Consider the following 13,044-nt stretch of genomic DNA (forward strand, 5'->3'; position numbering starts at 1 on the left):
TTTTCCCTCACAATGTTGTGTTTCAGGACCGAGTTACTCAGAAGAAGATTGGTGAAGGGTTCTTCTTGAATGGACTCTACTATCTCTTAAAGGAGTCCAATTTTGTCAAAAAGCTCAGTGTCAACTTATGTCAAGTTCAGGAACACCAACTCTGGCATCAACGCCTTGCCCATCCATCAGAACATGTGATGACCAAGTTGTCTCCATTTTTTTGTAAAAACACAATGAAGTGTGAAACTTGTCAAATGTCAAAAGCCACTAGACTTCCTTTTGTTTCCTCTAATTCTAGAACTAGTAAACTTTTTGAGCTTGTTCATTATGATATTTGGGGTCCTTCTCGTGTAGAATCCTTTGATGGGTATACATATTATGTTACATTTATTGATGACTATTCTAGAGTAACCTAGTTGTATCTTTTAAAACTTAAAAGTGATTTGTTTGATGCTTTTAAGGACTTTCACAACCTAATCACCAATCAATTTTCATCTAAGTTATATATGTTAAGATCAGATAATGGTACCGAGTACACTTCCAATAACATGAGTAATTACTTGAGCAATCATGGCATTTTGCATCAAACTAGCTGTGTTGGTACACCAAAACAAAATGGTGTGGCAGAGAGAAAGAATCGAGACTTATTGGAGAAGACTCGATCACTTATGATTCAAATGAATGTTCCTAAGAAATTTTGGTCTCAAGCTCTACTCACTGCCACGTACATCATTAATAGACTGCCAACTCGGGTGTTGAATACTAAATCTCCTTTTAAAGTCATGAAGGGCATGTCTATAAGCTTGTCTCACCTCAGGACCTTTGATTGTACTTGTTATGTGCACATTCAAGCTCTCCATCGTGACAAACTCGACCCTCGAGCTGTCAAATGTGTGTTTATGGGATACGCCAGTTCTCAAAAGGGTTACAAAGTGTACAACCCTAACACGGGGAAACTGGCAGTCTCTAAAGATGTGCGATTTGATGAATATTCACCTTATTTCCACAAAAGGGTTGGAGACTAATGCTATAATGGAAGATCTTATAGACCTATTTCCACTACCTATTCCAGCAGAAATTCATGAAGTCACTCCTGCTCATATCAGCACTGATAATTCTCAACTCACTAAGAGTGTAACTGATGCAATGCCAAGCTCATCTGAACCATCAGAAGCTCAACCAAATTAGCAAGCTATAAGTGCACCAAGAAGAAATCCTACACGAGATAGACATCCACCAGTGAGGTTACAAGAGTATTTTACTTACACTGCAAGGCATCCTATCTCTGGAGCCATTTCTTATCACATATTCTCATCTTCTCATACTTCTTTCCTTAACAAAGTGTCCCACACTTTCAAACCAAGGAATTTTCATGAAGCCACATGCATGCCTGAGTGGCAAGATGCTATGACTAAAGAGCTTCAAGCTCTGAATGACAACCAGACATGGAGTGTGGTGGATCTTCCAAATGGCAAGAAGGTCGTGGGAAGTAAGTGGATATATAAGACCAAATTCAACTCCAATGGAAGCATTGAAAGACATAAGGCACGGTTAGTAGCTCAAGGCTTTACTCAAACCTATGGCATTGACTATAAGGAGACCTTTGCTCCTATTACCAAAATGAACACGGTGAGGGTATTGTTGTCTATGGCAGTCAATAATGCATGGCCCTTATTCCAAATGGATGTGAAGAATGCATTTCTTCATGGGGATCTTGAAGAAGAAGTGTACATGAAGTTACCTCCTGGTCATCCAAGAGAAAATGAACCCAACAAGGTCTGCAGACTTCACAAAGCCATAGATGGTCTCAAACAGTCCCTTCGAGCTTGGTATTCGAAGCTTAGTTTAGTCCTTGAAGCTGCAGGGTTCAAAAGGAGTCATGCTGACTTTTCTTTGTTTGTTTGAAGTAGTATTGCTGGCAAATTGGTTGTGCTTATATATGTTGACGACCTAATTATTACAGGTGACAATATAAGTGAAATCAAGATGCTTAAGCAGTCACTTCACCAAAAATTTTCCATTAAAGACTTGGGGCCCTTGAAATACTTTTTTGGAATTAAGGTGGCTACCTCTTCAAAGGGATTGTTCTTGAATCAAAGAAAGTGTGTTCTAGATCTTCTAGATGAAGCTAACATGATGGAATGTAAACCAGCTCGGACACCCTTAGCTAGCAAACTTCAGTGGCATGAAAAAGGTGAACCTCTCTCGGACCCTAGTGTTTATCAGTGAATGGTTGGGAAACTTATTTATCTCACCATTACTAGGCCTGATATCTCATATTCAGTTAGCCTAGCCAGTCAGTTCATGCACTCTCCTACTCTAGTTCACTGGGAAATCGTCAAGAGAATACTTCGATATCTCAAGGGCTCAGTAGGAAGGGGGATAATTATGAAGAACAATGGATCAAATCACATCTTGGCCTACACAGATGCTGACTGGGCTGGAAATGCCCTTGATCGAAAATCCACAACAGGTTTTTGTACATTTGTTGGAGGGAACCTTGTCACTTGGAAGAGCAAGAAACAAACTGTTATTGCTTGATCTAGTGCCAAAGCTGAGTATAGGGCTATGGCAGCAACAGCCTGTGAACTCATATGGTTGAAAGGTCTTTTTTCCAAGCTCGAATTCACAAGCATGGCAACTATGTCCTTGTATTGTGATAACCAAGCTGCCATGCACATTGCCTCTAATCCAGTATTCTATGAAAAGACCAAACATATTGAAGTTGACTGCCATTATATTCGTGCTCTGTTGGAAATGTGCCCTAAAGCCAATCATATGATGATACTTTACGAACATTTTACATGTTAAACTAATCTAGTTTAATATAAAGGGCAAAGATTATTGTTTGAGCCGTCTCATATAAATGTTATATGCTTAAACGATAAAGTCCAAGGAATATGTGATTGGAAGAATGTAATCTAATGAAGTTAGATTCATGAGACCATTCTTTCGTAGACACATCCTAAATGTTCCTGATCATAGGATTGCCAATTGGGCATTGACAGTCCGTCAAGATCGGTACGTGCTATGTCTTCTCTCAGGGAGAGTGACTAGTCTCGAGTCATTGGTGTGTGTGACATCAAGACAAGTACGTAGGTGCTCAGTAGAGAATGAGTTCACTGAACGTGATCAACGAAGAGTTCTCATACTCATGTCACATGAGAACTCATGTTTGGGATAATGCAAATTAGTCCTTTGACCTGAGGCATCACAGTTGTCTTGTGGTTAAGTCCTTGATCTTTGATTATGTCAAAGTCACCCCATCGAGGTGTCCACGGCATCGTTGGGGTTAAGCCACTTAGTCATGGAGGCAAGTGAATGCGCAACAAGGGATCTCTAACCTTCAAACCGTTTGAGGGAGAATACTCTATGATATGATTTAGAATCTCTGGCCAGAGTATGAATGAGATTTAGAAAAGTCGTTCTAAATCACATTCAATGAAATCATATACGCACACGAATCACATTGGATAGTAGACATGAATAAATAAACTATCAAACCAAACAATGTGGTCAGGAGTATTAGATTAGAGAAAGACCGTATTGCATTTGTAATCCCAAACTGAATAGGTTTTCTCTACCTCTTCTGATTAGCTTGGGAAACCATGATATGCTGCAAGGTGTCACTCATGGTTTGTGGAAGCCCTAAACGTGTGTAATCACTAAAGGGAGAATTGAAAGTAAGTTTCAATTCACAATCGATTTGAAATGGTTTTAATCGCCCACTGCCTCGCTAAAAGGAACCTAATGGATCGCACACCATAAGAGGTGGAGATTGGAGATTAAACGGAGATGAGTAAGAATGATTAAATGGTTTAATCATTTATTTATGGTAAGGATTAATTAATATGTTAATTAATCAAACGAATAAGTTCGTTAAAGACCTCGGGATAGGTTTTGGACCTTAAGGCCCAATGGGCTTCGAACGTCAAGCCCATTGACTTAAGTTGTATGACAACTTAATGAATAATGATTCACTAAGACCCAAAAGCCCAAACAACACCCCATGGCCGGCCATTTAGAGGAAGGGTAGTGAACTTGCTTTAATTACAAGTTTGCCACTCAAATGAATAAAGGTATAAATATGACTTTATAGCCTTTTATTCATTAGGGTTTCTTTTAGAGAAAATTGGTGAGAACTTGTCTCTCCATTTTCTCTCTAGGAGGCCGGCCCCTTGGGGGGTGCATCTTGCAATCCCACTACTCCAAGGTCACTCATTTCTTCTCCAATCTCTCCTTGGTGAAGAGACTTAGAGGTTCCCTACTTTGGGAACTTGGAGAAACCTATTCTTCCATCCAAAAATATAGATTTAAGATGCAAGGAATGAAGGCCCTCTCTTTGGGTGATTAGCCTTTGCTTATGCAAAGAGGAATCTACAAAGGTATAAATCTCAACTCACTTTGTTTTGAGTTGATTAATGGTTCACCAATCTACTAGGCTTTGAATTTCTTGGTTAATGTTTTGTTTTTAAGTGCATGCTAGCATGATTCCGCCTTTAATTGTTAATTGCATGCTATATGATGTTGCTTAAATGAACATGTTTTCACAAAATCTTCCTTCATGCTCAAGTTCAATCCAAGGTGATAGACACCGTGTTCACACGCAGCCACGATCAACTTGCTGATTTATTCACAAAAGCACTAGACTCTACTCAGTTTCAGCGTTTGTTATGCAAGCTTGGATCAATTAATCCCCTTGATCCAGCTTGAGGGGGTGTATTGAAACCGGTTTGTATGGATGGTTGTATGTATGAGTTGTTATCTTCACTTTAGCTAGGTCACAGGCTAAAGTCACTTTCCATAGCTTGTCATTCACCTTACATCAACCTTTCCATAGCTTGTCATTCACCTTACATCAACCTTGCTTAGTTGCTTGTCAAAGCTTCTTTACTTGTAATTTGGTTTTTGCTTTTCCACTTGTTAGGGCAGATTTTAGGGATTGTGTTTGTGTAGTTATCCTATAATCTATTGTAGCTTTCTTTTGGCTCTCTATAAGAGTTGCCTTCACTCTCTTGTAACATTCATAATGAAATATACAACAAATATTGAAACCAAAACTCAACAAATTTATACACAGAACATTATCAAATGTCTTGCTATTTACATACAAAAATGGTCAGCCTGCTCTTCCCCATTGGTAAATATCCTAGTTTTTTATTGACACTGCCACTTGCGGATAAAACATTTCAAAAGATGAGATTGTTTATATATACAAAAAAAATGGGGAATTGATGTTACGATGGGCTATTTAGACGCACAAAGTATGAAGGAACATTGTTCTTGTTTGTAAAATGGATGAGAATATTGTTCAGTACAGTACCAAATGTTTATTTCTCGGAGCAGTAGCTGTAGACAACAGAGTTTGTGTTATTGGAAAAAAAAAGGGAATGTTAAGAGATATGGAATAAGTTTTGCATATGAATGGATTTACACTGCTGAAAAAATAAGAATACACTGCTAGAATAAGAACAAATTTACAAAATGATTTGCTTATTTTGGTAAGAGATTAACAAATCAAATATAATTTATGAGAGTAAATGTAAGAACGAATAAAACATTTTAAATAACCATAAGTTTTATAGAAAAGCTTTTCATTCCAACATCATCCAAAACTATGAAATAACATAATATATACCAAGATTAAAAATAAAAAAAATCATATAAACCACCTAGGTATAAAGAAATAAAAAGTAGATGAAAATTAAGGATCGACTTGAGCTTGGAGTTAACAGAATGGTTTTAAGAGTAGTAAATGTTGTGTTGGATTTGAGTTCCTTGTAATGAGATATCTACTCTGCATAAACATTACAATGGCAAAAATGGTAGTCTATTTAAAAAAATGAAACCAAATTAAATAAAGAGAAGGATGCTAAGATGAATGAAATTGAAACCCCAGACAACAAATTGATAGCTGGGAAGAAAGGAAAAAACGTGCATGAATAAATTTTTAATTTCTAACTGCCTCTAATTTATAATTAAGCTAAGCAAATAAACAACGAGCACAATACAATCATAACAATAAGAACTATAAAATAGCATCATATATTTATGAATTACTTTGCACAGAAATTTCAAAAATAGATAACTAACCTGTAATTTAGAAAGTTTGTCCTTCACTTTCTTACTGATTAAGAATCTAACTTCGGAAGAGAATTTCATGAGCTGCAAAATACAATGAAACAAAGAAAATCAAACAAACACAAAGGGAGAATTCCATAGTTAGTTATTTGTTGATTATTCGAACTGATTATGTTTTTACAGAGTCGACCATAATGATATAATTATTTTCATATTTTTGTAGATAACTCAATGTATATAATATATATATATATATATTCATAGAGCTATATTATACTGGTTGTGTTCTTCTTGTAATTTCTATTTTCCCTTTAAAATTTCCAATCCCAAAAACAAATTATAATTTCAAAAACCACAAATACGCAAAACCAAATTAAATCTGCAAACCAGTTTAGAGTGATAAACAAAAAATTTATTAATCTCTTATATCTCACAAAGAAAAGGACATGCATGACCACTTAAGCTCTTAAAACTACAAGGAAATATCAAGGTTTCTTACCCAAATCCTCCAATTTGAATCAAATCTCTGCAGCCCAGCTTGAAATCAGTTTGAAATCACCTTGATGAACACAAATCTTATACATGCAGAACATTTTAGATTAAGTTGTGAGAATGAGTGATCATGAAATTAAAGAAACAACCAAATTCCAAACGAAGTATTAATTGTTAAATGTACAGCATCAACAACAAAACTAATTTTTTACATATGCAACCCAAAGTTAACACTAATAAAAAAAGCACTTGAATCATATGCATAAACAAAAGAAGATGTTAAACATGAGAAAAATTACATGGAAAAGAAAACAATGTTAAATATCTTAGGTGTTCCATTTACAATTATTCTCTATTTCTATATATTTAAAATACCAATCGTTGATTTGGTAGAAACTAACAAACAAATTAAACGGTATAAATTATGCAATCGTAGTATGAGTAAGTAGGGATCGTTCTATTCCGGGGATTAGAAGGGTTGCTAACCAACACAAATTAAACTTATAAAACTAAAAACTAAGTTAAACTAACAACAAAACAGTGACTGGGGGGATTTTGGATGAATTTAATTTAAACAAAAGTAAAAGGCAGCAAGTAAATTAAGTTATGAATGAAATATGGAGGAAATGATAGCTAAAGGATTCTTCTCCACACATGAATCATATGCATACAAGTCGATTTCCAGTTATTCTTCCTATAAACCATCAATGACAATGCCCCAAATCAACTGTGAACAACACTAATTAACTCTTAAATTTTCCTAAGTTCATTGAATTGGACTCAATGACGCAACCAAATTATTATTCTCAAGTTCCCTAACTATGAAAAGCATGATAGAGATACATCTCAAAGAACATTAAGTTATGTGAAAATCATAAGCATTGACAAAGAATTCGTAACTATGAAAAACATGATACTCCTGCAAAGAATTTACTTAATTCAATTATGACTAGTGACTTTTACTACTTACAAATATAAGTTCATAACGATTAAGTGAAATTCCCTTATATTCTAGCATCAAATCCTTGCATGCAAACTAAGTATGCATCCTTAATAAACATACAAGAATAAGTTTTCTATAAAGCAGAAGTAAATCGCATTCATGTTTTATGAAACAATAACTGGATGTAATCAATTTATATAAAACATATGATCATGGCTTCGAATTCACCTCTAGTTAAAAAGAACCTTATTTACATATGTTCATCATAACTAAAAAACAATCTAAAATAAAAATTGAAACTTAAAACAAAGATAGTAAAAACTCTAAAAATTCCAACAACTTCAATGGATGAATGATAGGCGCGGCACCCCCTAAATCGCTGCAGGATTTCATATATATAGGGGGGGAAACGACTGAATCTAAGGGGAAAAGGGATTAGGTGTTTTGTGTTATTTTAGGACTCTAAGAAACAGGTGGAAAATGCTGGAATGTGATTAGGATTCCTCCTTGCAGCTGGAGATAAGATACGATAATGTTGGATAAGATAGGATAAGATAATATATGATAAGATAATGTTTCTCTCCAACTAGGATTCCTCTTTCTTGTGTAATTCCTTACCTTCCAAGCCTCAACTTTAATTTCTCCATATTTTAGCACATGTCTAACACCTTTTAAACACCAAAAACGTCGAGCCCATATGCTATTCACGCCTGCTATCCAATCCAAGTCCAAAACTGCTCCAAATTGCTCCATTCAGTTATTTATTGTCATCTTTACCAACTTGACCTACAATAATAAGAAAATAACTTAAATTCATACAATAAATAGAAATTAACTACATAAATGCAAAGAAATAAGATAACAAGATCGCATAAATATGCTCTCATCAACCATCTGCATAAATATTTCATTTCCATGCAACAACCACAACTATATATAAAACGTACTTGATAGAGAATATAATTTCTTTAACTACTCATTATTAAAAAATTCAAAATGAAAGAACAACCAAAATCAATCTTCAGAACTGTATGCAGAATCTTTGTTCCATGCCTCGTAATACAACACCAACATCACTTTCAGCAAGGGAAGGTGGAGATATTTGCAACTTTTAGAAGCATATAAACATGGCATAACTATACTATTTATAGTAATCAGCGGTAAATCTTTCTTCTCTAATTGGTGCTTCAAAACTTTCAAACCTCACTTGTACCTAAAAAATATCGATGAGAGTTCACATAATGCTTTTAAGAGTAGTAAATGTTCTATTGGATTGAGTTCTTTGTAATGAGATATCTCCTCTCTGCACAAACAACACAATGTCAAAAATGGTAGTCTATTTAAAAAAATGAAACCAGATTAAATACAGTGAATGATGCTAAGATGAATAAAACTAAAACCCCGGACAACAAATTGAATGATGGGAAGAAAGGAAAAAACATGCATGAATAAAATTTCTAATTTTTCTACCACCTCTAATTTATAATTAAGCTAAACAAATACATAGCAAGCACAAAACAATCACAATAATAAGAACTTTCAAATAATGTAAATTGATGAACTACTCTGCACAGGATTTTCAAAAATGGATAACTAACCTTTAATTTAGAAACTTATGTCGTCCACTTGCTTACTGATTAAGAGTCTAAGTTTGGGAAGAGTATTCCATGAGCTACAAAACATAGTGAAACAAAGAAAATCTAACAAAGACAAAAAGTAGTGGTTGAATAAATCATAATTTTGCCAAAATTTATGCCCATATAGTACAATTAGGGATTGTGGCAGCCATGGATATTGATATTGATCTCAAACCTCACAAATCATATATAATTCCTTAAGAACCATATGTAATTATCAACAAACAAATAGGTAAAAGCCAGACATGCAACTAATTATCTCACAAATAATGATTGTATGCATATCTAAGACAAAACTGAACCAGATTTAAAGAATTGTACAGAGAGTTCTTTCATAGCTTCCATACGGTCATCAATTAAGTTTTGCATAATTATGTCTCATACTTTTTAGCAATGAAAGAAACACATATAGCACTCATACTCTGAACTGAAAATATTCTTTAATTTCGTCATTAATAACGTTCTTAAGGGAGAGAATGAAACTGGAATTTTAGGGCCTGTTTGGTACTCTACTTGAATCCAACTTTTTAAACTCAAAAATAATTTTCAAGTTTTAGGCCTTAAAAACTTGTTTGGTAGGACTATTTTAAAAAACTGGACTCAAAACTAACTCAAAAATATAGTCTATTCTCTAAAAACATAAAAAGTGAGTTTTTAGAGTTTATAAACTTAAACTCACTCCTTTCTTTTCTCTTCCTTCTCCCCTCTCACTCCAAATCTATCTCTCTTTTCTTCTTCTCTCTTTTTTTTAACCTTTTTCAACTTTCCTTCAATCTGCTCTCTTCATTTTCTCGGTTCTTTTTCTCACTCATCTTCCTCTCTATCTCGTCCGATCCTCTCTCTTCTTTCTCTTTCCTTCAATTATCCCTTACTTTCTTTCCTCCTCTCTCCTCTTTCTCCGTCTCTTGCAACCCCCCTCTTCTTAGACCTATTTGTCTAGTTTAAGTCATAAGATTTAAAAAATTTAAATCGCAAACCAATCAAATTTTTTTGTCTTAAAAAAAATTGTTTTCAAGAAATGGTCTTAAGAAATGATAAAAAATTTCAAATAGAATACCAAACAGACCTTTAAATTTTTCAAGAGTGCATTAAAATTCTTGCTTACATCATGAAAATCCTTCCTCTATCTTCGTCTCTATCTATCTCCCTATTCCGAGAGAACTCAGGAACCACCAACCTTTCCCCACCGACCCAACCCCGTGAGTCGCCGGAAATGGGTCTCAATCAGAGATTGAGAAAGAAAAATGAGAGCCCACGCCGATCCCCATTTTCTATGAGTAACATCAAAACAGTAAAACCCCTATTTTCTTTTTGGCCCATGATTTTCTCAGCAACCAAACAGAAATGAGGAAGATAGGGAAAATGAAGAAACTAACCTTTGGAAGAAAATTCAAATGTTAAGAGAGAATTTTGGAACTGGATTAAAGGTCAATAGTGAAGGGATGCAAATTCTAAGCCCATGGAGAAATTAACCATGCCAAAGATTCAAGAGAATTCAAATTCAAATTACAAAAATTATTTCTGAATCTAAACCAAAAACCCACTTGAAATTCACCAAGAATAGAAGAAATAAAAAATTGGGCTAGCTATGCATTAATGGAGAAAGAGAAAATGGGAAGAAAACCATGGAATTGAAATTTCCAGAAGAAAAAAATGATAAAATTTAAGAAATGAGCATTAACCATGGTGACCCAGATCTAGAAAACTAGTTGTTTACAAAAAAAATTGGAAATGATTTTACCTTTCGGTGATTGAGCTTTGTGTCTCCTCTCCTCTTTTGCTTTCTCTCCTTTCTGGGTTTTGGCGATTTGAAGAAATTGCGATGGGAAAGAAACAAAGAAAGAAAACAAGACAAGCAAGCTTTCCCTTCCCACAAGTTTTCTCTCTCGGTCTCCGATTGGGAACCCATTTCCAACGGCTCACGGGATTAGGTTGGTGGGGAAAGGTTAGAGCCTGTTTGGTACTCTACTTGAATCCAACTTTTTAAACTAAAAAACAATTTTCAAGTTTTAGGCCTTAAAAATTTGTTTGGTAGGACTATTTTAAAAAACAGAACCCAAGACTAACTCAAAAATATAGTCTATTATCTAAAAACACAAAAAGTGAGTTTTTAGAGTTTTTAAACTTAAACTCACTCCTTTCTTTTCTCTCCCTCCTCCCCTCTCACTCCAAATCTATCTCTCTTTTCTTCTTTCTCACTCCCTCTTCTCTTTTTTATTTTACCTTTTTCGTCTCTTCTCCAATCTGCTCTCTTCATTCTCTCGGTTCTTTCTCTCACTCATTTTCCTCTCCATCTCCTCCTATCTTCTCACTTCTTTCTCTTTCCTACAATCATCTCTTATTTTCTTTCCTTCTCTCTCCTCTTTCTCTCTCGACCCCCTTTTTATGGATCTTTTTGTCCAGTTTAAGTTGTAAGATTTAAAAATTTTAAATTGCATAGCAAACAAGTTTTTGAATCTTAAAGAAAATTGTTTTCAAGAAAAATTCTTAAGAAATGTTTTGAGAAATTATAAAAAATTTCAAATAGGATACCAAATAAGCCCTTGTATTTTGGAGATTTTAGTGCACACATACATACCACATGTGCACGGAAAGCAGACTGAATTCAAATTGCAACTATATCCTTAATTGGCAATACAAGATTTTACCATCTGTAAAAGTAGACTTTTGCAGATTTATGCAGTTTAATGTTTTATGAGCTGAAATCCTTGTCAAAAAATGTAATGACAGGTGAGGAATTACAATTTCATTCCAACATATGTTTAAAATGTTACATATAAAAATTCTGAGTTCAAGGAACCCAAAAGCTGAATTCGCAGCTTACAAAAAGATGCAAATTTTTGCTATACTATTAAAAGCCAAGCTCATGACACATAATCTCTAAGCAGCCAAAGAAGAAAAAAACTAAAAGCTAAGATATTGTATGTACATTTCAACTACCTTAGGTAAAGCAATGAAATAGGCCTAATGTTCCAATGATGCAAAACCTGCAAAATTGGGCAATAGAAAAATCAATTCTTTTGGTTATAAATATTCAATTAGATGCATTTTAAATAAGAACCAAACAAAAAATACACATAAAAGCAAGTTATGAAGATTGAGAGAGAAATGAAATAGACCTCAGCAAGAGTAGTAGTACTGCAGTTTGTAGAAGGTGCCTAATCCTTAGTCTCTTCAATTAGATTCATTCTAAATAGGATCCGCTGCAACTATTTTTTCGATGTAGGACAATAGGGTCCTAACGTTTTCCTAGTAGAAAACTCTAAAATATGATTATATATCAGAATTCATAAACAAAATCAGAGGAAACATTATGATTATTGAGCTAGTATTGAATAATGGGTACAAAACTGAAACTTTTGGATGCTCAGCCTTGTTTCTAGATGAAATTAAGCATCCCAAAAAACCAAAACAAATCAATTTAACATAAAAGTTATTACTCACCTCAAATCGGCCGGAGAACTCATAATGAAATTTCTACCCCACAATTTTTCCGTAACCTTTTCCATCTTAGTATTTCTCAATAGGACATGGATTCTATAACATTAGTTAAAAAAAAAACCACTATATCTATTAAAAAGACTAATTCCACTAGAAGTCGGTCTATTAGAAGTCATTTACACAGATGCTTGTGCTCCATTTCCAATGAGGACAATTTGTCGCAATTGTTCCTTTGTGCTCTTCATAGATGACTACTCTAGGTAAACTAATTTGTATTTAATCTCTAAAAAATCTCAAGTGCTCAATTATTTTAAAATTTATAAATTAGAAGTGGAAAAACAACCTGGGAAACAAATTAAAGTAGTAAGATCAGATAAGGGAGGTGAATATTTTGGAATGTATCCAAAAATGGGACAACAAAAGGGGACCCTTTGCTTTGTTCTTGTAGCAAGAAGGGAA

At 34.3% G+C, this 13,044-nt stretch overlaps 1 long non-coding RNA gene across 2 annotated transcripts; it reads right to left on the reverse strand.

Annotated features, from left to right (window-relative positions):
• Positions 1-11,818: 11,818 nt before the first annotated feature.
• Positions 11,819-12,699, reverse strand: LOC126603336 (uncharacterized). 2 transcript variants are annotated; one of them, XR_007616245.1, is made up of 3 exons: positions 12,589-12,699; positions 12,264-12,406; positions 11,819-12,131 (listed from the first exon to the last, which is right to left on the reverse strand). It is a non-coding gene; the product is annotated as an uncharacterized LOC126603336 (long non-coding RNA). The 2 variants fall into 2 exon arrangements; XR_007616244.1 differs by having other exon boundaries at positions 12,264-12,699.
• Between the last annotated feature and the right edge of the window lie 345 nt (positions 12,700-13,044).

Source organism: Malus sylvestris, chromosome 15 (genome assembly GCF_916048215.2).
Source record: "Malus sylvestris chromosome 15, drMalSylv7.2, whole genome shotgun sequence".
NCBI classification, from domain to species: Eukaryota; Viridiplantae; Streptophyta; class Magnoliopsida; order Rosales; family Rosaceae; genus Malus; species Malus sylvestris.